Source organism: Scyliorhinus torazame, chromosome 6 (genome assembly GCF_047496885.1).
Source record: "Scyliorhinus torazame isolate Kashiwa2021f chromosome 6, sScyTor2.1, whole genome shotgun sequence".
In the NCBI taxonomy this organism is placed as follows: Eukaryota; Metazoa; Chordata; class Chondrichthyes; order Carcharhiniformes; family Scyliorhinidae; genus Scyliorhinus; species Scyliorhinus torazame.
This window is the reverse complement of record NC_092712.1, coordinates 134,608,440-134,622,854: the sequence shown is the minus strand read 5'-3', so window position 1 is coordinate 134,622,854 and position 14,415 is coordinate 134,608,440. Positions and strand designations below refer to the sequence as shown.

General features: G+C 45.7%; 1 protein-coding gene across 1 annotated transcript in view; it reads right to left on the bottom strand.

Moving 5' to 3' along the window:
- The window catches only part of cntnap2a (contactin associated protein 2a), a 2,812,093-nt gene that overhangs the window by 323,489 nt on the left and 2,474,189 nt on the right, over window positions 1-14,415 (bottom strand). The gene's annotated exons all lie outside the window — the stretch shown is intronic.

Genomic DNA, 14,415 nt, shown 5'->3' with positions numbered 1-14,415 from the left:
TGCCAGAGGCATCATACTGATCGAGGCCAACAAGCTTCAATGGTGAACAGAAGTGTCCCCAACTGCCCCACTCTTCTGATAGTGCCACCCCACTCACCCCACCCCTTCCAGAGCTCCACACCTTTCTACCCCACAGCCTCCTTACCCTCTATCCCACTTACACCCCACTTACCCTCTGCCCCCACCCCTCCAGTGCTCTCTCCGTGATCCTCGACGTGCCTAGCCTACCGTGCTCTACCACTACGTCGAGGTGCGTCCTCAGAGGTGGAGGCAGCTTTCTGCCTATCGCAGCCCGTGGCGTTCCATACCTCTGGTAGGTGCCCTCTGGGGGCTCTGAGGCCGGAAGGACCTGGCACACATGATCCGCCATGCTGTACTGTAGCGGGTTCTGACTGTAAGACGTGGCGTTATCAGGGGGTGGAACTCCGGGGAGCTGGCGGCCGCCGTTGCCATGCCATAGGATGGCTCCGGGTTGACACCCAGCACCCCCTCCTCCCAGTCGGTGCCTATTGGGTCCTCCCCTTGGATGCACCTCGGGACGTAGGGGCAACTGCATCGATCCCCGGCTGCCCCTGTGTCATCCGGTTCTGCCAGCCCTGGCTGCTCTCCAGTGTCCACCGTTTGGTATCGATGCCCTCGGTAATGCCCCTCAGTGACTGGGATGCGGCCCCAGTGACCGCGACATGCTCTGCAGTGCCTTGGCTATACCCACCTGAAACAGGGAAATGCTCCACAGTGTCTCATCAAAGTCCACCTAGTACTGGGTGACGTCCCCCAGTAACTGGGACAGGCTGTTGAGGTGCTCAGCCAGGCCGTCACCGACTGAGCCACGCCTTGGACACCTCCACTCATGCTGCTGACGTCGAGCACCAGGCGCTCCACTGCGGTCGCCACCCTAGCAGAGTTGGCCTCAGTGCCACGCATTGCTGACACCATATCCTGCCCCTTTAGCCTCTGGGACTCCTCCAATCGGATTAGGACCTGCTGGAGTGCCACTGACATCCTCCTCTGAATCTCGTTTGGTGCTCGACGTCAGCAGTATGAGTGGAGGTGTCCATTATGACAGCATGAGTGGAGGTGGCCGTATCCCCTCGTATCTGCATCAGCTCCGGGTATACCTGGTCCAGAGGCTCAGCATCTCACTGGGATCCAGCTGGGTTCTGGGATCCAGCGTACCTCCGACTGCTGTCTCACCTGAGCGTTCCTGCCTCTACCTGATGTGCATCAGCAACTGTGTGATTCTCATCAGTTTGTGCACCAGAAGCCTGTCATGATATGCTGACAGGCAGCTAATGAGCACAGGGAACAGGACATAACCAATCAGCAGGCAGAACACTTGGGAGATGGTTTCCCACTATAAAAGGCAAGAGGCACTCACACTCTGCCTCTTTCCACTAGGGACATCTACAGAGTGAGTCCAGTGTACATATCACGTATTGCATACAGCATGTGGAGAAGAGCTAGTCTGGTTCAGTCTAGATAGAGAAATCACAGCTAGGTTAGCAGAGTGTCAAACTCACAAAGAACTGTGCTAACTGTGTGACAGGTTCAATAAATCAAGTTGAACTAAACTCAAGGTCTGGAGTCTACTTGAATTATAGCTGCATCCAGTTGCAGCCCGTGTTATCTCAACGTGCTTAACACGACAAAGCCTGTCTACTACTTTTGCCCATTGAGATGTGTGTCTCAGCGCTGCTGAAGGGTGGGGGATGACAGCTGTGCCCCGACTATTATGGTGGCATCCAAAGTGTTCTCTTAAGAGGCATGGGTGGGGGAGATGGGTTGGTGCCATCAGCTGTAGGTCCTGCTGGAGAATGGACATGTGGTCAGTGGAAGGTATGGGTCAGTGTGTATGGCATTAACAACTCACATTTAACAGGTCATCTGGGTGAGGGACGAGGGATCCTCACCACTGCACTGTACGACAACCTCTACCGTGGTCACTGCTTGGTACTCGACCACCCCAGTGACCCCCAGAGCCTGTTCTTCCTAGGGGGTGGGGACTCTGATGTCCGGCACCCCACCGCCCGTCTAGGCCCTCCTGTCGGTTGTGGGCCAACGTCTCCTGCGGGAACACAAGAGGGGGCATCATTAGCCACACGTGTCATTCATCGCAGGTTGGGGGGGCTGGGAAGGGCCTTGGGGAGATGGAGAGTATGGGGAGATGTTGGGGACTATGGCCGGGGGGGGGGGGGGGGGGGGGGGTGTTTGGGTGTCCTGTGCAAACTGAACCAAGCAGCCCGGTGGAGGCTGTTGACCTACTTGCGGCATTGGGTGTCAGTCCTCCTCGTCACGCTCCCCGAGCTGATGCCCGCTGTCACTTCCTCCCAGGTGGCGGTGGCTGACCCTCCTGGACCATCGGGGGAACAGGGTATCTCATTTGGCCTCCACTGCGTCTAGCAGTCGTTCCAGGTCGGTGTCGCCAAAGCATGGGGCTAGTCTCCGTGGCTGAATGGCTGCAAGTGGAATGAGTTGGCTGTGCAGGAGCCGTTTAAGTGCTGCTGGCACTATTAGCAGAGGGCTGGCGAGCGCTGTCCCGGGCGAATCAGCTGGCGAACAATGATTTGTGATGTGAATCTGTGGGGACTTGTTAAGTAGATCAATTGACATTTTACCGGAGTGACGGCTCGCCGGGCTGAGTGTCGGGAAGCTTGCGGCAGTTCCCGCTCGCCACTTCACTTAGAAACCTTTTGATTAAATTGTGCCCTTTGTTAGAAAGAGCAAGTTCCCAACACTGACCTCTGGGGGAATCACACTACAATCCTTCCTCCAAGTCTGAAAAAAAAGTATTTATCACTGCTCTCTGTTTCCTGTCACTCAGCCAATTTCTTAACCAAGTGCCTAATTTCCCTTTTATTCCATTGCCTAGGATTTAACTCTTAAATCTGTTTTGTGACACTGTGATACTGAATCAAATGCCTTTTGAAAATCCATACACACTACATCAGCAGAATGGTCCTTATCAATGTTTCTATTTCCACTTTAAAAAACTTCAGCAAGTTAGTTAAACATGATTTGTCTTAAATAATCCATGCTGGCTTTCTTTGATTATCTTGCACTTGTCCAAATGACTATTGATTTTGTCCAGAACTATCGGGCTGAATTTCACGCTCCCCCGCAGGAGGATTTTTAGGCAGGGCGGGGGCCCATTGCAGGTGCGGGATTCAGTCTGGGATCAAGCCCACTCTGACCTCTCAGTGATTTCACACTGGGGCAGGCATCTTGCACTCCTCTTCCTGTTGATCACTAAAGGAACCATTCCCTCTGCGGCACTTTGGCCCACTCTTCCATCAGCCCCAAAACCCGCTTCCTTTCTCACAGGCCTTTTCCATGCAAACTCAGGAAATGCAATACCTGCTCTTTCATTTCCTCATGTTGTATCAAGCTAACGATATAAGGAAGGATCATTAAAAACCTGGTCAAAATAGTAGGTTGGAAGAAGAATCTTAAAAGAGAAGAAAGTGGCTAAGTTGCAGAGAGGTTAAGGGATTCTGAAGCTTAGGGCTGAGATGGCTGAATGCTTGACCATCAATTCTGGGATGCAATGACTTAAGGGATGCTCAAATGGCTAAAGTTGGAAGACGGTGGAATTCTCAGAGGGTTGTAAGGATTTGGAAAAAGTTACAGGGGGGCGGGATTCGCCGTTTTGCCGGTGCCCGGGGGTTTCCCGACGGCGTGGGGCTGCCCCACAATGGGAAACCCCATTGACCGGCCAGTGCAACGGAGAATCCCACCGGCGGGTCGGGGCAGAAATGTGGCGGGGCAGGGCAGAGAAACTAGCCCGCCGTTGATAAAAAAAAGTGGAAACATAGAGTAAGCGAGATTGTCCCTCATATCTCTTTCTTATTTCCTACTGTCAAGTAAACTATTACAAGTGGACTATTAAATCCAACTTTCTGTTTCATGCTTTGGCTGAACAATATGTTTTTAGTTAATATTTGTGGCAGTGATAATGAAGATGAATCAGTTTTATTGTAATGAATTAAACATCATCTAAGTGAGGTTTTAACTCATTATTCTTTGCGGTCTCTGGCGAGAATAATTAGATAGCACTTACTAACTTACAAGAAATCCACAAAGCAATGGCTGTCTATTACATGTTGGAGTACAATCTATGGATTGAATGGATCAAGGCAGAATAATATTTATTTCTGTACCTAACGGAATAACCACCGAGCTAGATTCTAAATGTATGTGTCAAACTGGACTCTACTGTACAACACCCTAAAGCATATTTACAGAGAACAGCTTTAATTGAAATATGTTTGAATTACATTCATATATTTGGTAATTCTTAGTAATACACTGCAGTGATTTAAACACTTCTCTGCACTGCCTGACATTTATTTAAGGAGATACAGCAAAGCATAATCATATATTTTCTCAAAAATATGTGGCTTATGGTGAGTTTGACTGATCTCCTGTGACAATTGCAATCAAAGGAAATGTCAAAGTTTGAGACCTCAATTCCTGATGTGAAATTTTAAAAAAATGTCCTTAGTTCATTTTAATTGGACTCTTTTAATATTGGTAAGAGCATTATTCAAATGCTCAAAGTAATCAAAATATGCAAATAGGTCTCTGGCCAAAGTACATATAATCAATGATAATATTCTGAATTAAATATCCATTTATATCATGGCTTGCTGCAGCAAAAGAAATGAACAATGCTCAAGAGGTTAAGTTGAAAAATAATTTTTAGAAGGTTGTAGGTTCTGGAAAAGGTTCTATAAAATTCATTGTGAATACTTAAAACATGCATTAACTGGCATTTTCAAAGCAGAAAATAGTGCGTTATCGGATTCCTTAACAGGTACATAACCTTTCTGATAAGTTAAAGGAAAACTGAGAAACCTGAAATATGGGAATAGAATTATAGACTGCTACCTCACCCAAACATGCTATCTGGCCCAGCAAGTCCATTCTGGTAATTTTCTCCACATAAGCACAATGAACCGAATGGCCCACTTCTGTGTTGTAAATGCCTCTGTGAGCTATCCAATGTAATCTGAGTCTCCTTCTTGCTGTCCATAATCTCTAGTATCACTCTTTTTCTTTCAACAACTAGTTCCCTTTGAAAATAATTTATGAACTCTGCTTCAACAGTGCAATGTCGCAAACAATTCTAAGCAATATGTGAAGGCACTTTTTTTCTTCTAACCTCCCATTTAATTCTTTTTATGCTTACCTTTAAATCTGTGCTCCTTCATTACTCTCTTGCTCACCAGTGACAACATTCCATCACTTTTTACCTTATCATAACTTTTCATAATTTTGAAACCCTCTAACGACTCACCACGTAACCTTCCCAACCTGGGAGCTGCAACCTCTTATTTCTGTTAACATGTTTGTAATCTATGTTGCCATATCTGAATTCTTTTTCTATCCTTCATGCTCAAAATCTTTATACAACTGTGGCCTAAGACCTTGTACAAGTTCAAGATTAACTTGTTGATTTTAAATTCTCTGCCTCTATGTACAAAACAAAGTACTCAGCGGGATTCTATTCTTCAGTTCCTACCTTTAATGAGCATTGAATACTAAAGACTAGATTTTCACTCCTGATTCGGGTAGCGGGAATCAAGAAATTTTGTGGCTTACCACACACATCTCAGGAGAAACTCACCATGATTGGCAGGATCTTCACTTCAGGGGAGTTGGGAGGAGGGGTTGGGGGGGAGGAGAACGGGTTGTGGGATGGAGTCAGACCCCCCGCACCCAAAAACAAAATTGGAGGTGGCCACAATGGTGGCTGAATGCCAAGGCAGGCCTTAGTCCCAATTGATTTGTTAAATATGAGACCCTCTGAACCTCACTCCTCATGCTCCCGGTTAGGGGAGAGGGTGCTTGGTGGAGTGAGAGTAGCCGATTTGCGCTTGTGGAGAGTTGGTACTGACACAACAGGCTGAATAGCCTCCTTTTCTGCTGTAACCATTCTATAATTCATGTCAACACAGCGATCACACTTTGCCCTTCCACCTTCCATGCCAACTCACCAAGTTATCCAGCATGGGCAGACTTCAGGAGCCATGTTGAAATCAAATAAAATACAGTTCTAAATGTCTATGATAACATTCTCTACAAGATACAAACACCCCACTTCATGAAAGCTTATTCAAAACATTTAAATCCCCTCAAGTACTTAATCTTCTATAATAAATAGATGTGTATTCATAATGCCACATCAAAGCCAGTTAATCCTTTAATAATCTTATTGAAGTGTCAAGAAATTTGTGAACTTAAAATCCCTACTGAAATAATTATAAAAAGCAGCCAAATATTCAGAGGTAGGATGGGGACTCTGGAGCGAAACGCTGTGCAGGGCTAACTCCACCTCCTCCTGCGCAAGGTTCAGCCTAGTGCAGCTCAAGGTGATGCACAGAGCGCACCTGACCAGAACCCGAATGAGCAGGTTCTTTCCGGAGGTGGAGGATAAATGTGAACGGTGCCAGAGGGGCCCTGCCAACTACACCCACATGTTTTGGGCTTGCCCCAAGCTTGCTGGGTTCTGGACAGCCCTCTCCGAGGCAATGTCCAAGGTTGTGGGGGTAAGGGTGAAGCCATGCCCAATAGTGGCAATGTTCGGGGTATCGGTGCAGCCAGAGCTACACATGGGGAAGGGGGCTAACGCCCTTGCTCTCGCTTCTCTAATCGCACGCCGGAGAATCCTGCTCGGCTGGCGATCGGCAGCACCACCCAAAGCTGCAGACTGGCTTGTTGCCATCTCAGAATTTCTCCACCTGGAGAAGATTAAGTATGCCATCCGAGGGTCCAAGTTGGGGCAGTTTGTCGGCCTGACCTGTTCGAGGCCAGCAACGAGGAGTAAGTTAAGAATAAAAAAACAAGATAGATGAGGAACCAAAGGATTGTGGAACTGAGGGTGGGGGTGGGGGGTAGGGGAGGTGGGAGCAAAGTCAGAAGGAAGGTGGAGAGACCACAAAAAGAGAAGAGAAGAGAGGGGGTAACCCCCCCTTGAAAATAAAACAAAGCACAGCTGAAGCCAACGGGGGGAGGGGAGGGACAGGGGGAGTATGCAAGGGAGGGGGGGCGGAAGGGGGGAGAGACCATAGACCGACCCAAAGGGTGGCGAAATGTATGTAGGACCAATTAAATGAAATACAAAATAAACCTTGTAGTGATCTCTGTATATCAATATACATGATCAATATATGTAATGCTAGTACAGGTAATTGAACACTAGAGGTCTCATTATCAGAGCCTATATTAATGGTTTTCCCGCTCTTTCTGATGACAGTGTGTATCAGGAGTGCAGAGAGAACAGTCATAGTAAAGCTAGAGGGAGAAGAAGGTATTTGTTATCAAAGCATTGTATTGTATAATTTAACTAGTTATCTCTACAATTGTTTCTTTATTTACTAGTTGAGTTTTAAGTTAAAGAACTCACAATATTTGTTTATATTACTCAATAAATTAGTTTATATTTGAAAGAAGACTATTACTCATTTCAACACCTCGGTTAGTCCAAGAGAGTAATATATATATTACGTAAGGTAATATAGCATGGTACCAAGATAAATTAGGCTTTTAAGAAAGGCTAGTAAAGAAATTGGAACAATAAAGAAGAAAAATCGGAATCAACTATTCCACAACGGAAGACATCGCAAAATTGGAATCTCCGACGAAAACAGAATATCGATGGACCAAGTTCAAGCTCCAAGACATCTAAAGACCACTGGTAATCTGAATTTAAACTGGAAGTTGTTTAAACAACAATTTGTTTATTTTTCAATGCCTACCGATTTTCCTGCCAAAGTCTTTTTTCAGGGAGATTGAGGGAAGGATTACCTCATTCATATGGGGAGGGAAGGTGGCCAGAGTGAGAAAGGTGCTGCTACAGAGGGGAAGGCAGGCAGGGGGTTTGGGTCTCCCGAACCTGTTGTACTACTACTGGGCGGCGGACGTGGAGAAAGTGCGGAGCTGGGTCAGAGGGGTTGATTCTCAGTGGGTCAGAATGGAGGAGAGTTTGTGCAGGGGGTCGGGGCTGAAGGCACTTGCAACAGCGCCGCTCCCGATAGCTCCGGGGAAATATTCAGGGAGTCCGGTAATAATAGCTTAATTGAAAATCTGGAGGCAGTTTCGCCAACACTTCGAGTTGGGTTTAGGGTCAAGGGAAATGCCGATTCGGGGGAACCACAGCTTTGAGCCAGGGAGGTGGGATGGAAGTTTTCGGAAATGGGAAGAGAAGGGGATTAAGACGCTAAAAGATTTGTTTCTTCAGGGTCGGTTTGCAGGATTGAGGGAGCTGGAAGCGAAGTATGGGCTAGAGCAGGGAGAAGTGTTTCGGTACATGCAGGTTCGGGATTTTGCCAGGAAGGAGATACAGCGCTTCCCAGAGGAACCGGCCTCCACATTGCTGGAGGAGGTGTGGACGACAAGGGGACTGGAGAAGGGGGCAGTGTCAGCTGTTTGCGGAGCTATTCTGGAAGAGGATAAGGCACCACTGGAAGGGATCAAAGCAAAGTGGGAGGAAGAGCTGGGAGAGGTTATAGAGGAGGGGGTCTGGTGTGAGGTGCTCCGGAGAGTGAATGCCTCCACCTCATGTGCGAGGTTGGGGCTGATACAACTGAAGGTGGTATATAGAGCGCACCTCACGAGGGCAAGGATGAGCCAATTTTTTGAAGGAATAGAGGATGTGTGTGAGCGTTGCGGGGGGGGGGGGGGCCTGCGAATCACGTTCATATGTTTTGGTCCTGTCCAAAGCCAGGGGAGTACTGGAAGGAGGTGTTTAGGGTAATTTCCAAGGTGGTGCGTGTGAAACTGGACCCGGGTCCCCAGGAGGCCATATTCGGGGTGTCGGACCAGCCAGGGTTGGAAACGGGAGCGGAGGCAGATATTATAGCCTTCGCCTCGTTGATCGCCCGAAGGCGGATCCTGTGGGATGGAGAGCAGCCTCTCCACCCAGTGCCCTGGCGTGGCGGGGGGACCTGTTGGAATACTTGACCCTTGAGAAGGTTAAGTTCGAACTGAGGGAAAGCTCGGAGGGGTTCTACAAGTTATGGGCACTATTTATTATGCACTTTCAAGAACTGGATAACATCGAACATTAGTTGGGGGGGGGGGGGGTGGGGGGGGGGGGGCTGTGTAGATTAAGGGTGACTACGGGTAATCCCTGATTCCTTTTTGTCATTTGTTTATGTAAACATGCGGGCTGATGTTTGGGGGTTGGTGGGCGGATGGGATCGTTGTGAATGGGACATTCACAAACAAATCAGATTTGAAATAGTGGATGACAATCGTTCTTCACTATTGGGTGCTCAAGCTTGTAAGGATTTGCAACTCATTCAAAGAATTTTCCTCAACACGTGTGAATCAGCTACACTTACAGAAAACATCCAACAACTGTTACAGGAATACCCTGATGTACTTCAAGGCAGGTACATTACCATATAAGTGTAAAATACTTCTGAAGAATGATGCCAAGCCTGTGATACATCCACCCAGGCGTGTACCTGCTCCTCTTAAAGGACAGATTGAAGGCTGAACGAGCATGATTACAAGCACAAGGCATCATCTCAAAGGTACTGCAACCGACTGATTGGGTTAGCTCCCTTCTCTGTGTCAAAAAACCAACGGGTGACATTAGAATCTGTATGGATCCAAAAGATATCAATCGAAACATTAGAAGAGAACACTACCCAACACCAAAGCGTGAGGACATCACATCTGAAATGGCCAATGCCAGAAGTTTTACTTGCTGCTTCGCAAGGTTTTTGGCAGATGCAATTAGATGAATCCAGCAAACGTCTTTGTACCTTCAACACACCTTTCGGAAGGTATTGTTTTAACAGAATGCCATTTGGAATCATATCTGCTTCGGAACTTTTTCATCGTACAATGGAACAAATGACGGAAAATCTCAAAGGTGTTTGTGTTTATGTCGATGACATAATCAGCTGGACTACAATGCCAGAAGAACAAAAAAATGTCTTAGAAAAGTGTTTGAAAGAATTCACAGCTACGGTTTAAAGCTGAGCCAAGCTAAATGAATGTTTGCTGCATCTTCTTTGAAACTCTTAGGTGATAACATTACGGCCAGTGGTATCAAGCCGGATGAAGACAAAGTACAAGCCATAAAATCAATGCAAATACTGCAAGACAAGAAAGCAGTCTTACGCTTTCCAGGATTTGTGAACTTTTTAGGGAAATTCATCAAGGATCTTTCCAGTGGAACTGCATTATGTCAGCTGATCAAGAAGAATATTGAATTCAACTGGACACAGAGTCATACTAAAGAATGGACAGGTCTGAAACAACAGTTGATCCAAGTTCCCAGCTTTTCCTTTTTTGACTCGACCAGGCACACCAAAATTTCAACTGATGCTCGCAAAAATGGCATAGGTGCTGATCTTTGACAACAAGACCATTTAAATGAATAGGTTACAATAGCCTATGCATCAAGATCCATGACTGCGACTGTAGGTACGCCCAGATTGTAAAAGAATGTTTCGGACTTGTGACTGGAATTTGCAAGTTCCACGAGGATGTTTATGGTTTACCAAGGTTTACTGTAGAGACTGACCATCGTCCACTTGTACACATCATTGAAAAGAATTTAAATGAAATGACACCAGGTCTACAAAGATTAATGATGAAATTGAGACGTTACTATTTCAATTCGGTCTCTACTTCATGCAAAGATTTAGTAATAGCTGAAACTCTATTCAGATCCATTAACATTGATATTCTTTAAGAGGAATCGATCAATGACATTGATTCTCACCTGCAACTTTTCAGACAGTTACTTCCAGTCTCTGATTCAAAGCTTCAACAAATTCGAGAAGAAACGCAAAAAAATGCTGCTTTGACCAAAGTTATACAACATCTTTAAAATGGATGGCCTAAAGGTCACTGTCCACAATACCAGAGCATGCAGTCTGAACTGACTATCTTGGATGGTATTTTGCTGACACAAGATCAAATTGTTACACCAGACAGCATGAGATCATAAATGCTTTCTTGACATCATGAAGGTCATTTTGCTAACTTTTGGTTGGCTCTTAATTTGTCTCTGTTTAATCACGTTTGCTCAAGAGTCACCAGGTATCTTTCGACACTGCCACAAGGTTCAGAGCCGAATACTGATCAATGACTCGATACACCAGTTAGTAAGTTCAAAATCAATGCTCATTTCTTTGCACACAGTCAAATCTACTCATGCATAAACTCTACGAACTAAACTACCACTATTACTAAAGCCTATACTTAGGTTTAAGGTTCGAATCAACAGACAGAGCTTGCACCTGCTTGTTTCTTAGCATTGTCCAATTTTCCCTGCAGTCTTTGCAAGTGTCCATTTTGTAATCGGGACGTGGCCATCCCAGATGGCTACAGTCATCTAGGATAGAAAAATGCCGAGCCAGACAATCAATCTATTGGCCAGGTATAAACAAAGATATATCTGACATGATATCATCACGTTCAACATGTCAAACACATCAAATTCAACAATGCAAAGAACCATTACGACAACATGATATCGTTACATCACCATGGATGAAAGTGGGTATTGATCCATTTCATTAATTGGGTAAAGATTATATTTTAGTTGTTGACTACTTTTCCAATTTTCCTGAACTCGTGAAGTTGAATGATCTAACATCCAATACCGTGATTAAAGCATGCAAGGAAATATTTGCCAGGCATGGTATTCCTCATACTGTCATGTCTGACGATGGCTCATGTTTTTCAAGTTATGAGTGGAAAGACTTTTCAACAATTTACAATTTTGAACATATTACTTCTAGTCCTCATTTCCCTCAGTCCAATGGGAAGGTTGAGAAAGGTGTCCACATAATGAAACAGTTACTGAGCAAATCAAAAGATTCACAATCTGATTTCTATCTAGTGCTACTTAATTACAGAGCTTCACCTTTGTTGTCAGGATTATCTCCATCTCAAATGTTATACAACAGAAGTATCAGAACAACTCTTCCTCAGTTACAAATTCCTGATTCTAATCAACATCTCACTATGAAGAAACTTCAACAACAAAGACTGAAACAAAAACAGTATTTTGATTTACATGCAAAAGATTTGTCAATTCTAACAGAAAATGATACTGTTTGATGCAGACTTCCTGAAGGAGGTTGGACTGACATTGCTCATGTCATTAGGCAATTCTCTCCAAGATCTTATCGGATTAAAACTTCAGATGACTACATCTATAGAAGAAATCGTCGTGATCTACTTCAAGTCAAAGATCAAACACAGTTTTTTCCTCATCTTGACTTACATCACACAGTTTCAAAACACATTCAAGCCAACTCAATTCCAATCTTGCAAGCAACAAGAACATTACAACTACATCATCTGTGAAATTAAGCAGATCAACAAGGACAAGGGGTGAAATTCTCCGGAAACGGCGCGATGTCCGCCGACTGGCGCCCAAAACGGCCCAAATCAGTCGGGCATTGCGCCGCCCCAAAGGTGCGGAATGCTCCGTATCTTTGGGGGCCGAGCCCCAACCTTAAGGGACTAGGTCGGCGCCGGACGAATTTCCACCCCGCCAGCTGGCGGAAAAGGCCTTTGGTGCCCCGCCAGCTGGCGCGGAAATGACATCTCCGGGCGGGGCATGCGTGGGAGCGTCAGCGGCCGCTGACGGCATTCCCGCGCATGCGCAGTGGAGGGAGTCTCTTCCGCCTCCGCCAAGGTGGAGACCGTGGCGGAGGCGGAAGGGAAAGAGTGCCCCCGCGGCACAGGCCCGCCCGCGGATTGGTGGGCCCCGATCGCGGGCCAGACCACCGTGGGGGCACCCCCTGGGGCCAGATCGCCCCAGGACCCCGGAGCCCGCCCGCGCCGCCTTGTCCCGCCGGTAAGGTAGGTGGTTTAATCTACGCCGGCAGGACAGGCATTTTAGCGGCGGGACTTCGGCCCATCCGGGCCGGAGAATCGCGCAGGGGGGCCCGCCAACCGGCGCGGCGCGATTCCCGCCCCCGCCGAATCTCCGGTGCCGGAGACTTCGGCAACCGGCGGGGGCGGGATTCACGCCAGCCCCCGGCAATTCTCCGACCCGGCGGGGGGTCGGAGAATCTCGCCCAAGAATACCAAATCGACTGAATTTGTGAACTTTTACATAATTCTAATAATTGCTGTACTATGTAGCCACTGCATTTCACATGTAAAATTTTCTTTTTATATTTGCAAGAAAATGTTTTAAAAAAAGGGGATGTAGTGACCTCTGTATATCAATATACATGATAAATATATGTAATGCTTGTACAGGCAATTGAACACTAGTGGTCTCACTATCAGAACCAATATTAATGGTTTTACCGTTCTTTCTGATGATAGTGTGTATCAAGAGTGCAAAAAGAACAGTCAAAGTAAAGCTAGAGAGAGAAGTTATTTGTTATCAAAGCATTGTATTGTATATTTTAACTAGTTATCTCGACAATTGTTTCTTTATTTACTAGTTGAGTATTAAGTTAAAGAACTCACAATATTTATTTATATTACTCAGTAAATTAGTTTACATTTAAAATAAGACTATTACTCATTTCAACAAAGTGTAATATATATATTACGTAAGGTAATATACCATACTTCTTCTGTACAATAAAGTAAATTAACGCGGGTAAGAAAAATGTGATGTATATATATACAGCTGTTTATAAATATGAGAAATGCCAATAAATCTTTTTTTAAGAAAGTAGCCAAATATTAAAAATGGCATAATGATAGCCTTTGGGGTAACGTCTACAAACTGCTATTGTAACTGTTCGACCAGATCTTTTTTTCCGGTTGTCATTGGCACAGGGAGCCTTCCTTTTACTTTAAAAGGGCTGTGATTAAAAAAGCTTCACAGCCTGATGGTTCTACAAACCTGATCTTCCATTCCACAGCATTTCTTATTACTCTAAAAAATCATAACCCCCACAATGCTGATTCAGACCTTAGCAACAATTAAAATTATGTCTATTTGAACTCATAACCCAATTCAAATGGCCTTGCTGAGTTTGGTTTCTCTCATGTGTAAGTCATATCTCTTTGCTCTACCAACAAAAATGGGGTCTGTGGGAAATGGGGGAGGCACTTCTAGATCCAGGTCCCTCCTGCTATTTTTATATGTCTATGGAGTCTCCACGACTGCAAAGATTCGGACCTAAGGTCCCATAGCTTTCCTATTGCATTCAAAATCTTAATATTTAAGATATAGAATCATAGAATCCCTACAGTGCAGAAAGAGGCCATTCAGCCCATCGAGTCTGCACCGACCCTTTGAAGGAGCACTCTACCCAGGTCCATTCCCCTGTTTACCCCGCCCTATCTCCGTAACCGAACCTGCACATCCCTGGATACTAAGAGGCAATTTATGATGGCAAATCTACCTAACCTGCACATCTTTGGACTGTTGGCGGAAATCGGAGCACCTGGAGGAAACCCATGCAGACATGG